The following is an 11,245-nucleotide window of genomic DNA, read 5'->3' as shown; positions in this document are numbered from 1 at the left end:
ACCAGCCCCACCACCTAATCGCCCTGTAAACATCATAAGGCTAGAAGAGAAAGGAAAAGCCGTAGTAGTGGATCCACCTAGAGCAAAGGAGAGGGACAAGGGTAAGGAGAAGGTAACCTTTTTAGAACCACTTGAAGCCATGACTGTGAAAAGAGCTAGGAGGGAGAAAGCTACACAATCAGATGATGAGAGAAGCATGAGAGGAGAAACTAGCAAGAGGCCATCCAGGCCACGACGAAAATTGGGCATCACTGACTTCTAGCTAGGGGAAAGTTCTAAGCCCTATGATCTAACATTGGATGTGGCAGAGCAAGGACTGAAGATTACATGGCCACAACTGCTACATCTTGCACCAAAAGTAAGGCGACAATGGTCTAAAATGGTAAGTACAAGACGCTCCAAAACAAAGGTAGCCGGAGCAATTTCGGGATGCAACATGGATGACATCCTTCCAATTGTCGACGTAAACATAAAAGGAAAGAGGGTTGGAAACACCTACATTGATGGAGGTGCACAAATCTGTGTAATGAGCGAAGCTATGATGCTTCGATTAGGACTCGAGGTTGACAGGCCTTCTCCATGTAAGGCAAAGATGGCAAACAACGCAAAAGTAAAGTGTGTGGGTGTGGTAAGTGCTGTGAAAATCAAAGCTTTCAACACTGAGGTAGAGGTAGATGTTTTTGTAATTCCTACTAAGGGGGAGGGCTATCCACTAATTTTGGGAAGGCCATGGTTGATGGCCATGAAGGCAAAACAGGACTGGGGTACTGGCCTTCTACGCATGACCAGTAAGAAAGGGGAGACAATCTACTACGACATGAGGATTGGCAAGCAGAAGCAAATGAATCTGGAAACATCGGCAGATGAAACCACTAGAGAATCTTCCAGTTCTGAGGAGGAGACCACATCCACCGACGAAAGTGACAGTTCCATTGATGTGATGGGTATCATTATGAAGGATCCACAAAGGGTAAGCACAACTGGTGATCCATCACCAAAAGGGAAACCCAATGAAGAGGAGAGAAAATCACCTGGCCTAGGAGGAAGTAGGTTGAAGGGTATGTTGTCTACGGAATTAACACTTGAGGAGAAAGATAGTTTTTTGCAAATGTTGATGGGATTTCCTAACCTGTTCATTGACAACTATGAAAGAATCACAGGCATTACAGTGGTGGAACATCATATTAAGCTGAAGGAAGGGGTAAAACCAGTTGTGCAAAAGCTACGACGATTGGGGGTCATACAAGAAAAGGGACTCTTGGCCGAGGTAAGGAAATTGCTGGAGGCGGGATTCATCTATCCTGTAGAAAACTCAGAATGGGTGTCACCCGTAGTGGTGACGCCTAAAAAGAATGGTAAGTGGAGGGTCTGTGTTGACTACAAACCACTAAATGCAGCTACAAAGAGAGACCACTTTCCTCTCCCTTTCTTGGATGAAATTCTGAATGAAGTAGCGGGTTTTGAATGCTATACCGTCTGTGATGGTTATTCTGGATACTTTCAAATACGCATAGCCTTGGAAGATCAGCTAAAAACCACTTTTATCACGCCATGGGGTTGTTTTGCATACAGGGTTATGCCATTTGGTCTCACAAATGCACCTGCCACATTCCAAAGATATGTCACATATGTTTTTCAACCGTTCTTTGGAACATCCATAAGAGTTTTCATTGATGATTTTTGTATATATAGCTCCCGTATTTCACATTTAGAAAAGGTAACTGAAGGTTTGGCCAGGTTGTAGAGCCTAGGTGGGCAATTAAATGTGGATAAATGCCACATTGGGGAGAGTAAAGTCATTCTACTAGGCCATGAAATTTCAACAAAAGGTATCAACGCCGACCCAAGTAAGGTGTCCATACTCATAGCCCTACCTTCACCAACGACCGCATCTCTTTTCTACAGAAGGTGAGGTACTTAAGTAGATTCATACATCTACTATCACAACTTGTTCTACCACTGCAACAACTCACTCAAAGATCAACTTTCACTTGGGACGAGGAAAGTGAACATCACTACAACAAGGTAAAGGAGGTCTTAGCCACTCTGCCAACTATCTCACCACCTAAGGGGGATGAAAAATTCTATGTCACCTCAAGTGTTGGTGATGACTCATTGGGAGCTGTGCTACTCCAAAAGGATACGACGACATCTTTCATGAGGCCAATCTACTTCTCTAGTCGAATGATGACAGTAGGAGAGAAAGGTTTCACCCATGTGGAACACTTAGTCCTAGCTCTTAGATTTGCAACTACAAAGTTTAGGTCATATTTGCTGCCTAAGAAATTTGTGATTCTAACCACGGATGAAATATTTTCCTATGTTGTACAACACATGGATGTGTCTGCTAGAATTACTAAATGGCTAGTTCGTCTGCAAGAGTTTGACTACACGGTACAGGTAGAAAGCACGACAAGGGCAAGTTTGGGGGGACTCATGACCTACCAAGTCTTTGAAAGGAAGGAGAAGTCCGATTACCTCCAGTACCACCGATGGTAGAAGGAGCATACTCTCTCTACTTTGATGGAGCCTACAAGTGAGCGTCCGACAAAGCAGCTACAGGCATAGTGGTCTTTGATGACAAAGGGAAAAAGGTATTTTCGTTGGGCCAATTGTTAGATTCACATTCTAACAATGAAGCTGAGTATGCAGCACTAACCAAGGGTCTACAATGGTGCGTCTCGCAAGGTGTACAACGCCTTAATGTATTTGGGGATGCTCTACTTCTGGTAAGGCAAGTAAATGGAGCATGGACATGCAAGAATCCTAGTTTAAGGACTCACTTAAGTGGTGTAAAAACCTTGTTGGGTAAGTTTGAAGAAGTTCAAATACACCATATCCCAAGGGCTCAAAACCAAGAAGCAAATTCCCTAGCAAGTGAAAGACTACAGGAAGTGGTGGTTGGAGCAATAAAACTAAAGCTCCCTCTATTTCAAGGAAGTGATGCCTTGCCTGACATCATGCATTTTTTGGAAACAGGGGAATGCCCATCAGATTTAACAAAGGGACAGAAGAAATGGATGACGCGGAAGGCCACAAGGTATCGACTCATCAATGACGGTTTGTACTGTAAGGGTAAGGACCAAATACTCAAGAAGGTCCCTCTCTCTCAGGAAATCACGGGAGTAATTGCTAGCTGTCATGACGGGGTTTGTGGTGGTCACTTTGCCCTAGACATAACAAGTAGGAAAATCTTGCAGGCAGGCTTCATATGGCCTAGCCTCAACCGTGATGTACACCACTGGTGCAAAACATGTAAGTTGTGTCAAAAGGCCGGCACTAGGTCACTTATGCCTGAACCGCAGACACCTATTCTCTCATATGGCCCATTTGAAAAATGGGGTATCGATGCCATTGGGCCATTACCTAGGGCCAACTCAGGAAAATTCTACATTATCATGGGGGTCGACTACATGACTAGATGGGCAGAGGCTATAGCAACCACTAGAATCACAGCTGTAGAGGTAGCTAAATTTATCTACGAGCACATATGCTGTAGGTTTGGCACACCTTTAGAGATCATCTCTGATAGAGGGCCAGGTTTCAGAGCAGACTTGGTAGGAGAATTAATGCAGAAACTGGGCATTACAAGGAGGCACTCTTCACCATATTACCCTCAATGTAATGGCCTAGTTGAAAAGGTAAATGGAATGGTTTCAAAAATTATTACCAAGCAGGTAAACAATCATCCTAAAGACTGGGATAAGTATCTACTACCAGCTTTATGGGCCTCCAGAACTTCATTTCGTACATCCTTGGGATTCACACCGTATCATCTAGTATTTGGTAAGGAAGCAATTTTGCCCATTGAAGTGCAACTACAAAGTCTCAGAGTAATGGCAAGCCAGCTTCAACAGCCCAACATGCATTTGAGAGATCACATCATCAACTTGGAAAGACTGCAGCTGGACAGAGAAGAAGCAATAAATTATTATGCAGCACAAGCAGAGCATAGACGGCTTAGCTTTAACGAGCATCTCTGGAAAAAAGAATTGAAGAAGGGAATGTTGGTGCTCCGCTATGACAATCGCTTCGACACGCGCAAGGATGAGAAACTCCTACTCCGATGGGAAGGTCCTTTCATCGTCAGGAAAAAGTATGCCAATGGAAGCTACCAGCTTATAGAGGCTGATGGAAAACTTCATAAAACCAGGGTAAATGGTTGGCGACTTAAACCATATTTTCTTCGATTTGACCAGGCTCCACCTATTGACATTCCAGATGAGGATACACCATCAGCCGCCACCTCCGACGATAATGATCAAACAGATGAGCTAGAGACATGAATGCCTCCAGCCAAAAGGGGAGGGCTAATGATGGGGGCTTTTCACAAGCCAAGCTCCCATACCCCTCTTCTCTCGTCCCCACCCCATGAAAACCCCCTCTTAGGGAGGGAGTGATAAAAGAAATTGGAAAAAGTAAGAAAAAAATAAAGTATGATTATGTAAATATATGAGAAAGGTAAAATAGGCCACCTCATGCTTGCGGGGCAGCCCATCCCCACCTTGCCACCTTTTTCTTCACTGTTGCCCCGCCGTGTGTCCCTTTTCCTCTCCTCCACTCAAAAGGTCAACCCCCTCTCTCTTCCCCTTGTCCTTTCTCATTTCTCTCTCCCCTCAAGCTACCCCACCTCTCACCAATAATGCATTCTAACTCACCAATAATGCACCCTAACTCACATGCAACTTACCCTATCTTCCAAAATAGTATACCCCACCCCCCCTTTCTCTCTCCTATCATATCCCATGACCCAAATACCCCCCCCTCTCTCTAAAGGGTGCCATGTCTCTTGTCTTGTAGCTAAATAACCTCCCCCACACTCACACATCCTCAGTTTCACTGAAAAAGGTGCCCACAGACCCATCCACACCCAGTGGTTACCTGATTTTTCTTGTGTTCACACACATCTGCACACAGATTCACCTCTGAACACACTCCTCTCTCTCCCCTCTTGTAATTACTTTATTCTCCATGTCACCTCTCACTTTTTTTCATCAACCCATCTCTCTCTCTTAGTCTCTCTCTCATGAGACTGCTGTTCTGGCACATATACACACAGCCAGACAAGTGGGGCCCACAGTCACATGGCCTATGTAGATAATGATTTCTTCATTTCTAAATTCTAGAATTTCTCCCCCCCCTCCTCCCCTATATAAAGAGGGATCACCATCACACAAAAACACACAACATCACCAAAGAACACACTATGCACTGTGTGTGGCTAGTGCACACACACACACCCACACCATCACCATCACCGCAATCACCATGCTTTTCTTGAGCATGACCTCTACACCCTTGGCTATGGAAGATGAAGGGCAACTAAATGAAGGATGATGGCCATAATCCTCGTGCGAGTCTTCGCCATCAACTCCCACCTATCCGCCATGTGCTCTACCACTCTCTCCCTTCTCATTCCCCTACCCTATGCGCCCCGTTTCATCGCCTAATTCTCTAAATAAATCTTGAGGTTTTGTGAGTATGTTTTCTTGCAATGTTTTGCCCATGTGAGGTGTGCGGAATTGCCACCTAGTTTTGTGTTTTGGAGTGATCTTGTGTATATGTGAAGGGTGTGCGGATTCGCCATCCTTTTGTGATGGCTAAGTACTAAGCTGCTATACCCCTTCCCTCACTCTCTCTCTCTCTCACTTGATCTCATTCCCTTTCCTTTTCATCATTACTCCCAAGCATCCATCTCTCTTGGATGAAAACTTTGTTATGGTGGTGTATTGTTTGCATCCTAGCTGTTGAAGCTAGGTGATGCCCCCTGTTTGCTTTACCATGACAGGCTCGAGGCGCGCCATTCGGTCCCCGGTGTTTTAGAGGCCGTCGGGGTTCGGGGTTCGCTTTGCTCCCGTCAACACGTTCAGAGTGAGTGCATTACACCAGTGGGGGTCTGCAAAGATCGAATGGACTGTGAAAATCCATGGCACTTTAGGGAGTTTTATCGATCCATCGGATGCTGTATGTGGGCAATATTGCTCCATATGATCCATTGGATGCTGTCTGCGGCCAATATTGCTCCATACAATCCACATTTCTAAGGTCAACCCTGGCTCCCAAAGTATCTTTCTTGCTGGTCAGATGGTCTCATAGCAGATTACCCACATTCTTGAATATGTGCATTGGATTGAGTAAGTGATTGATCATGATTCGGGGCCAATATGGTAACTCGTACCATAGAGAGAGTCTCTTCATCCCTGGGGGCAAACCAACCGTCATGACACATCTCCTTCTACTCGAACCATGCTTGTGCAGACATCCTTGGTGGCTCTCTTCTCAAAAAGCCATCGCGTAACACATGATTATTTGGAAGATACACTTGATGACCTTTGTAGATTTTCTTCTTCAATGAAGACGCCCGACGTGCATTAAATCTAGGTCCACATGTGACACATGCTCTGTATCCGCTTGTTTGAAGGAGTGCATGTGTATACATGATAATAGATAAGTTTGAGAAAAACCAAGATTTACAGTGTTTGAGTTTAAGTGTAAGTCACCTGGGAATTCTGTTAGTCCGGGATAGTCATGCATGGTCCACATTAGAATGCCTCTGATCATCAAAGCATTCCGTCGACTTGTGTGTCGACTCATATCCACCACTTCTATGCCAATCCACAATTGTTGTGGCTCTTCCAATAGTGGACAAAGATACACAACCATATTCTTCACTTTATACCGCCTCGACACAATCAAGATTAGCCATAGGTGCCCCTTCTTCGTAGTCAACCGCCGGGGAATGTTGTAGTTGACGCTGACAACGGGCCATACATTGTAAGATGTTGATCTTTGACCAAATGGATTTACGTCATCCATAGCTAGGCCTAGGCGCAAATTTCAAGCTTCCTTGGCAAACTCCAACCATGTTTCATCTATATGTTTCTAGGCTGCGCAATCTGCAATAATCCGTAGCACACCATCTAAAGATTTATTCTCCTCATGCCATGATGCTAGGGCGGCCATGGACTTACATTCGAAGAAATGATTGATGCAAGGAAGCAGAGGAAAGTGTCACAAAACCTTTTGTGGAATTTTTGTTCCGTGGAGATCTACTCGATATCTCTCGGAATCACATTTCGGACACTTCTCCATGTCTATGTATTCCCCTCTGAAAATAATGCAGTCATTAGGACAAGTGTGGATTGAATTGTAATCCATCCCCAAGTTTTGCAAGATCTTTCTTGCTGCCTCTCTGGAATCTGGCATCACATTATCAGCTAGCAGTATGTGCTCTTTGAGCAATCTACACAGTGAGAAAATGTAGTACAATTGTGTAAAAATCTGTCAGATCATTATACATCTAGAGTTTTTAATCAAAGTAAACACATTGTAATAGATCACCTGAAAAGCGATGTGACACTAGTGTCACTCCATCCAAACTTTATCTGCATGTTGAGAAGAACAGGAGTGCCTTCAATATAGACACACGTGCTCCATCATACAATGGCGTATCGGCTTCACTTTTCATATCATCATAGATAAGCCTTTCTGAATCCATGATTGTCTTGATCATTTCATCAACCTCGGGCTCAAACATTGCCTCATTGGGAATGTGTTTTGCATGATCATCCCCCGAGCTATCAAAGGCTACATCTTGTGGCCTCACATATGCTGCTTGACCAAAGCGCCTGCGAACACAGCTATTGGGTTGCAAGATTGCTACATGTTGGCCAGCATCAAATTCCGGCGAGTTATAGTTGGCAACAATTCAATCTATAATAGATGGATCGAACTCGCCAAATTCGCAAGCGTGGTGCAAAGAAACACGTCTTGTCCATCGCATAACATGCTTGCATTGATTACAAGGACATAAGATCCTCATTGAGAGATAGGTGTTTCGGTTGGACGGCCCCACATCCTCATCACTACTCATAATGAGGGTGAAAACCTTATAACCTGGACATAAATTTAATCTTCTATTGGCATCCTCCGTCTTTTATCTCTCTCTCTCTCTCTCTTTGTTCACATTGTAAACTACCTCACATTCTCTAGCCATGTCCAATCCCCACACACCTCGGTCTAGAGGTGCACAGAGATCAGAACCACCGGGTTATAATCTTGTCTTTATTCTTCAATGCCTATATTTATGGGTACAAGAAATCTATACACCCACGTCTATATGATAGTGCATGTAGTGGACAAAACCCCTTTGCCTCTTCTCTAGCTATAGCATTTCACATCATCTTCACATCTTTTCACAATAGATATTTGTCTCTAGCATGCAAGTATGCCATTCTTACAATGTAGCTGATGCCTGCTCAAAGCACTTAATTCTTACTCTAGATTTGACGGGCTGTGTAGTGTGTGTGTGTGTATGTGACCCTTGGAATCGTCATCTTACATCACTAATTTTTGTGTAGACTCAATTTGCTCTTCCATTGGCTGATCATGATGGATTTTTGTATGGTAGCAATAGTCGAACATGAAGGTGGAATTGGTGGTCCGCATGGACTATCGAGGTTGTGAGCGCATGAAATTTTCTCATGTAGGAAAACGGAGTCTTTTTGAGTGTTTTTCATATGAGCAAGTGTTTTTTATACTGAGGCGGTCCAGGGCGGGCAACAAGAAGAGCGGCCTCTAAACACCCTTCGAGGCTCCTGTGCTGCTCAATTGGGCCTGGGGCAAGCACAATCAAAGACAACAACAACCCACAGCCAGAAACCAAACAAGAAAAGGGGCAACACCTAGTTGTAGATGCGAACTAGGACGCACTTGATATCTCCTTGTACTGAAACGCACAAAGAGAGGGGAATGCAAGATAGCCACACACACCAAACACAAACATTCACTATGCCAAAGAGAGGTAAAGCGCACAAATCAACTTGAGCAACTCATTCTTAGCCTTAAAGACTAGATGCACACAAAGCTTGATGAGAAATAGAGAGACAACACAAAACTTGACCTTGTTGCCAATACACAAATTGTCTTAGGGTCACGGGAGCCCTCTCACCGAGCACCCTCTTACAATTGACCTTTTAGGCAAACAATTCAACAAGCCCTCAAACAACCAAGAATGAAATGGCACAACAAGCTTCAAGGACAATATACCTTCAACCACCTGATGAGCCAACTTATCAAGTCAATTTGGAGAGAAGAGTCGTAGTTGTAGCATACAATTGCACCCAAAACTATAAATCTTATTTATGCACAAGAGTAGGCTACAAGTGTGGTGAAGAGTATGGCATACACTCCACTCCTCTAAATGGCATAACTAACTTCAAGCTTCTCCATGCACCTATGTGTAATGATGGAATAGAGCACTCACAATGCACACACTCTACACAACTAAGCTTGAAGAGTGGTATGTTATGTGTTGAGAATGGTGTGGTGTAGTGTGATCATGTGATGATTTACAAGGGAGAGAAGGGCTCTATTTATAGGTTTTAGAAGCCCCGATTAGGATTAGGCCTAATCAAGTTTTTTTGAAGGAATAAAAGATTATGCTTTTTTTATTTTTTTAAAAATGAGGGTGGGTCTCTCTTGTCCTTTGAGTCACATGGATGTGGGCACAAGGGAAGAGAATTATTGACGATGATAGGAGAGAGGATTGAGTGAATAATTTGGGAGTGCCTACTCTAGTAGAGGGTGCATTTTACAATAAGGTTAGTGGTTAGTAGTTAGTAATTATCACTAAAAAATATTTACAAAATCATTCATCAAATGGTGAGATATATGATCAGAAAAGTTAGAGAAGGGATAAGCTTGTATTGACATTCACCTCTTTACAGCACCGGTAGAAGAAGCGGTCTGCATGGCGAAGTACCGCGTGTCGATGAAGCTATGTTATCTTCAAAGCTTGGAAAATTCATGATAAAGGCCTTCATTTGCAGAGGTTATCCTTGGATTTTTGCTGATTTTTTGAAGTTCTTTACAAAGTTGAAGAGAGTATGGTAATATGGACATATATGTAGAGAGAAAGGGGGACACATAGGGTGTAGAAATGGAGGATGAAGGCTATGGAGGTGTGAGAGATGTGGCAATGGTGAAGAGGGTGAATTAGGACATGGGAGTTGCAGGTTTGGGAGTGGGAAGGAGAGGGAGGAGTGTGTGTGAAAGAGAAAAATGATAAAGTGGAAGAGGGAGTGTGGCTGCATAGCATGGGCAAACTGGGGTCCACCAATAAAATCATAGCTCACAGCTCGTAGTTCAAAAAAATATGAAAAAATTTGAGGTAAAATTTCAGCTCACGAGCTACAACTTTTGTTTGTATCACCTTTTCAAATTCGGGGAGCATGTGATCTTTAAAAATTCAGCAAAACCGACTGTGTTTTCCATTGCACAAGGTCCTTGTGAGGTCCTTCTTTGGATGATTTTTTTGAATACCTCCAAGAGTGAGCTCCCCATGGTGCATGCATGCATGCCACATATCCTTGACCTTATTTGGTAGGTCTATCATTGAAGATATTGTTGAGATCATGATATAAATGAATAGTATAACTATGAAAATCAAATATTGAGGGGTCTAAAAAAATATGTATATGTCAAATATAAATAATATAGGTGGAAAAAATATAAAGGGGTCAAAATAAATCTCTCTGAGTATAAGTCTACCATAAAAAGATGAATATTTTTGGTGGTCTAATTTATGAGAGTAATAGAGAATAGATGTAGGAAGGAAAAATTCACAATAGTGAAAAAATATACACATAAATAGAACTAGTTTTTTTGGATTTTTATTGGGATGGAGTTACACCAAAAATAAGAGAAGCTTGCATGAAATTATTTTTATATGGAATAAAGAGTATGCAAAATGGTAAGAAAAGATATGGTAATGGTGAGTCAATGTACATAGCATAAATAACACACCATAGGTAGAAATATTTAAATAAATACAAAAATAATTATGAAAAATCCTTTTATTTAGGCCCTATATAAAATGAAATATTTACACACAAATGGGCCATAATATACTTATATTTTTTATATTTTTTGGCTCAACTAGCCCAGTGACTAGCTAATTGAGGGTTTTTAAGAAGATATGGGAAAAGTTCCCTAACTTACACACGCCTATGTACAGTGAAATGGTAGGGATAACCAAAATGTTTGAGTGATTTGATAGGGTGAGGTAGCTTACTATGGCAATTATGGAAAGCTGAAAAACGGCTATCATTAGCCCCCCCCTTAGATAATGGTACATTCATGTACCATTTATCCGATCATACAACATGTAGATTGTGTAACGTATGTCTTTGTCTGCTCTCATCTTTGAAGAACCTTTGTTGTATGATTAAAAAACCTTGTGTGA

This window comes from Adiantum capillus-veneris, chromosome 4 (genome assembly GCF_014529385.1).
Source record: "Adiantum capillus-veneris isolate H3 chromosome 4, ASM1452938v2, whole genome shotgun sequence".
NCBI lineage: Eukaryota > Viridiplantae > Streptophyta > Polypodiopsida > Polypodiales > Pteridaceae > Adiantum > Adiantum capillus-veneris.
This window is presented reverse-complemented; position numbering follows the sequence as displayed.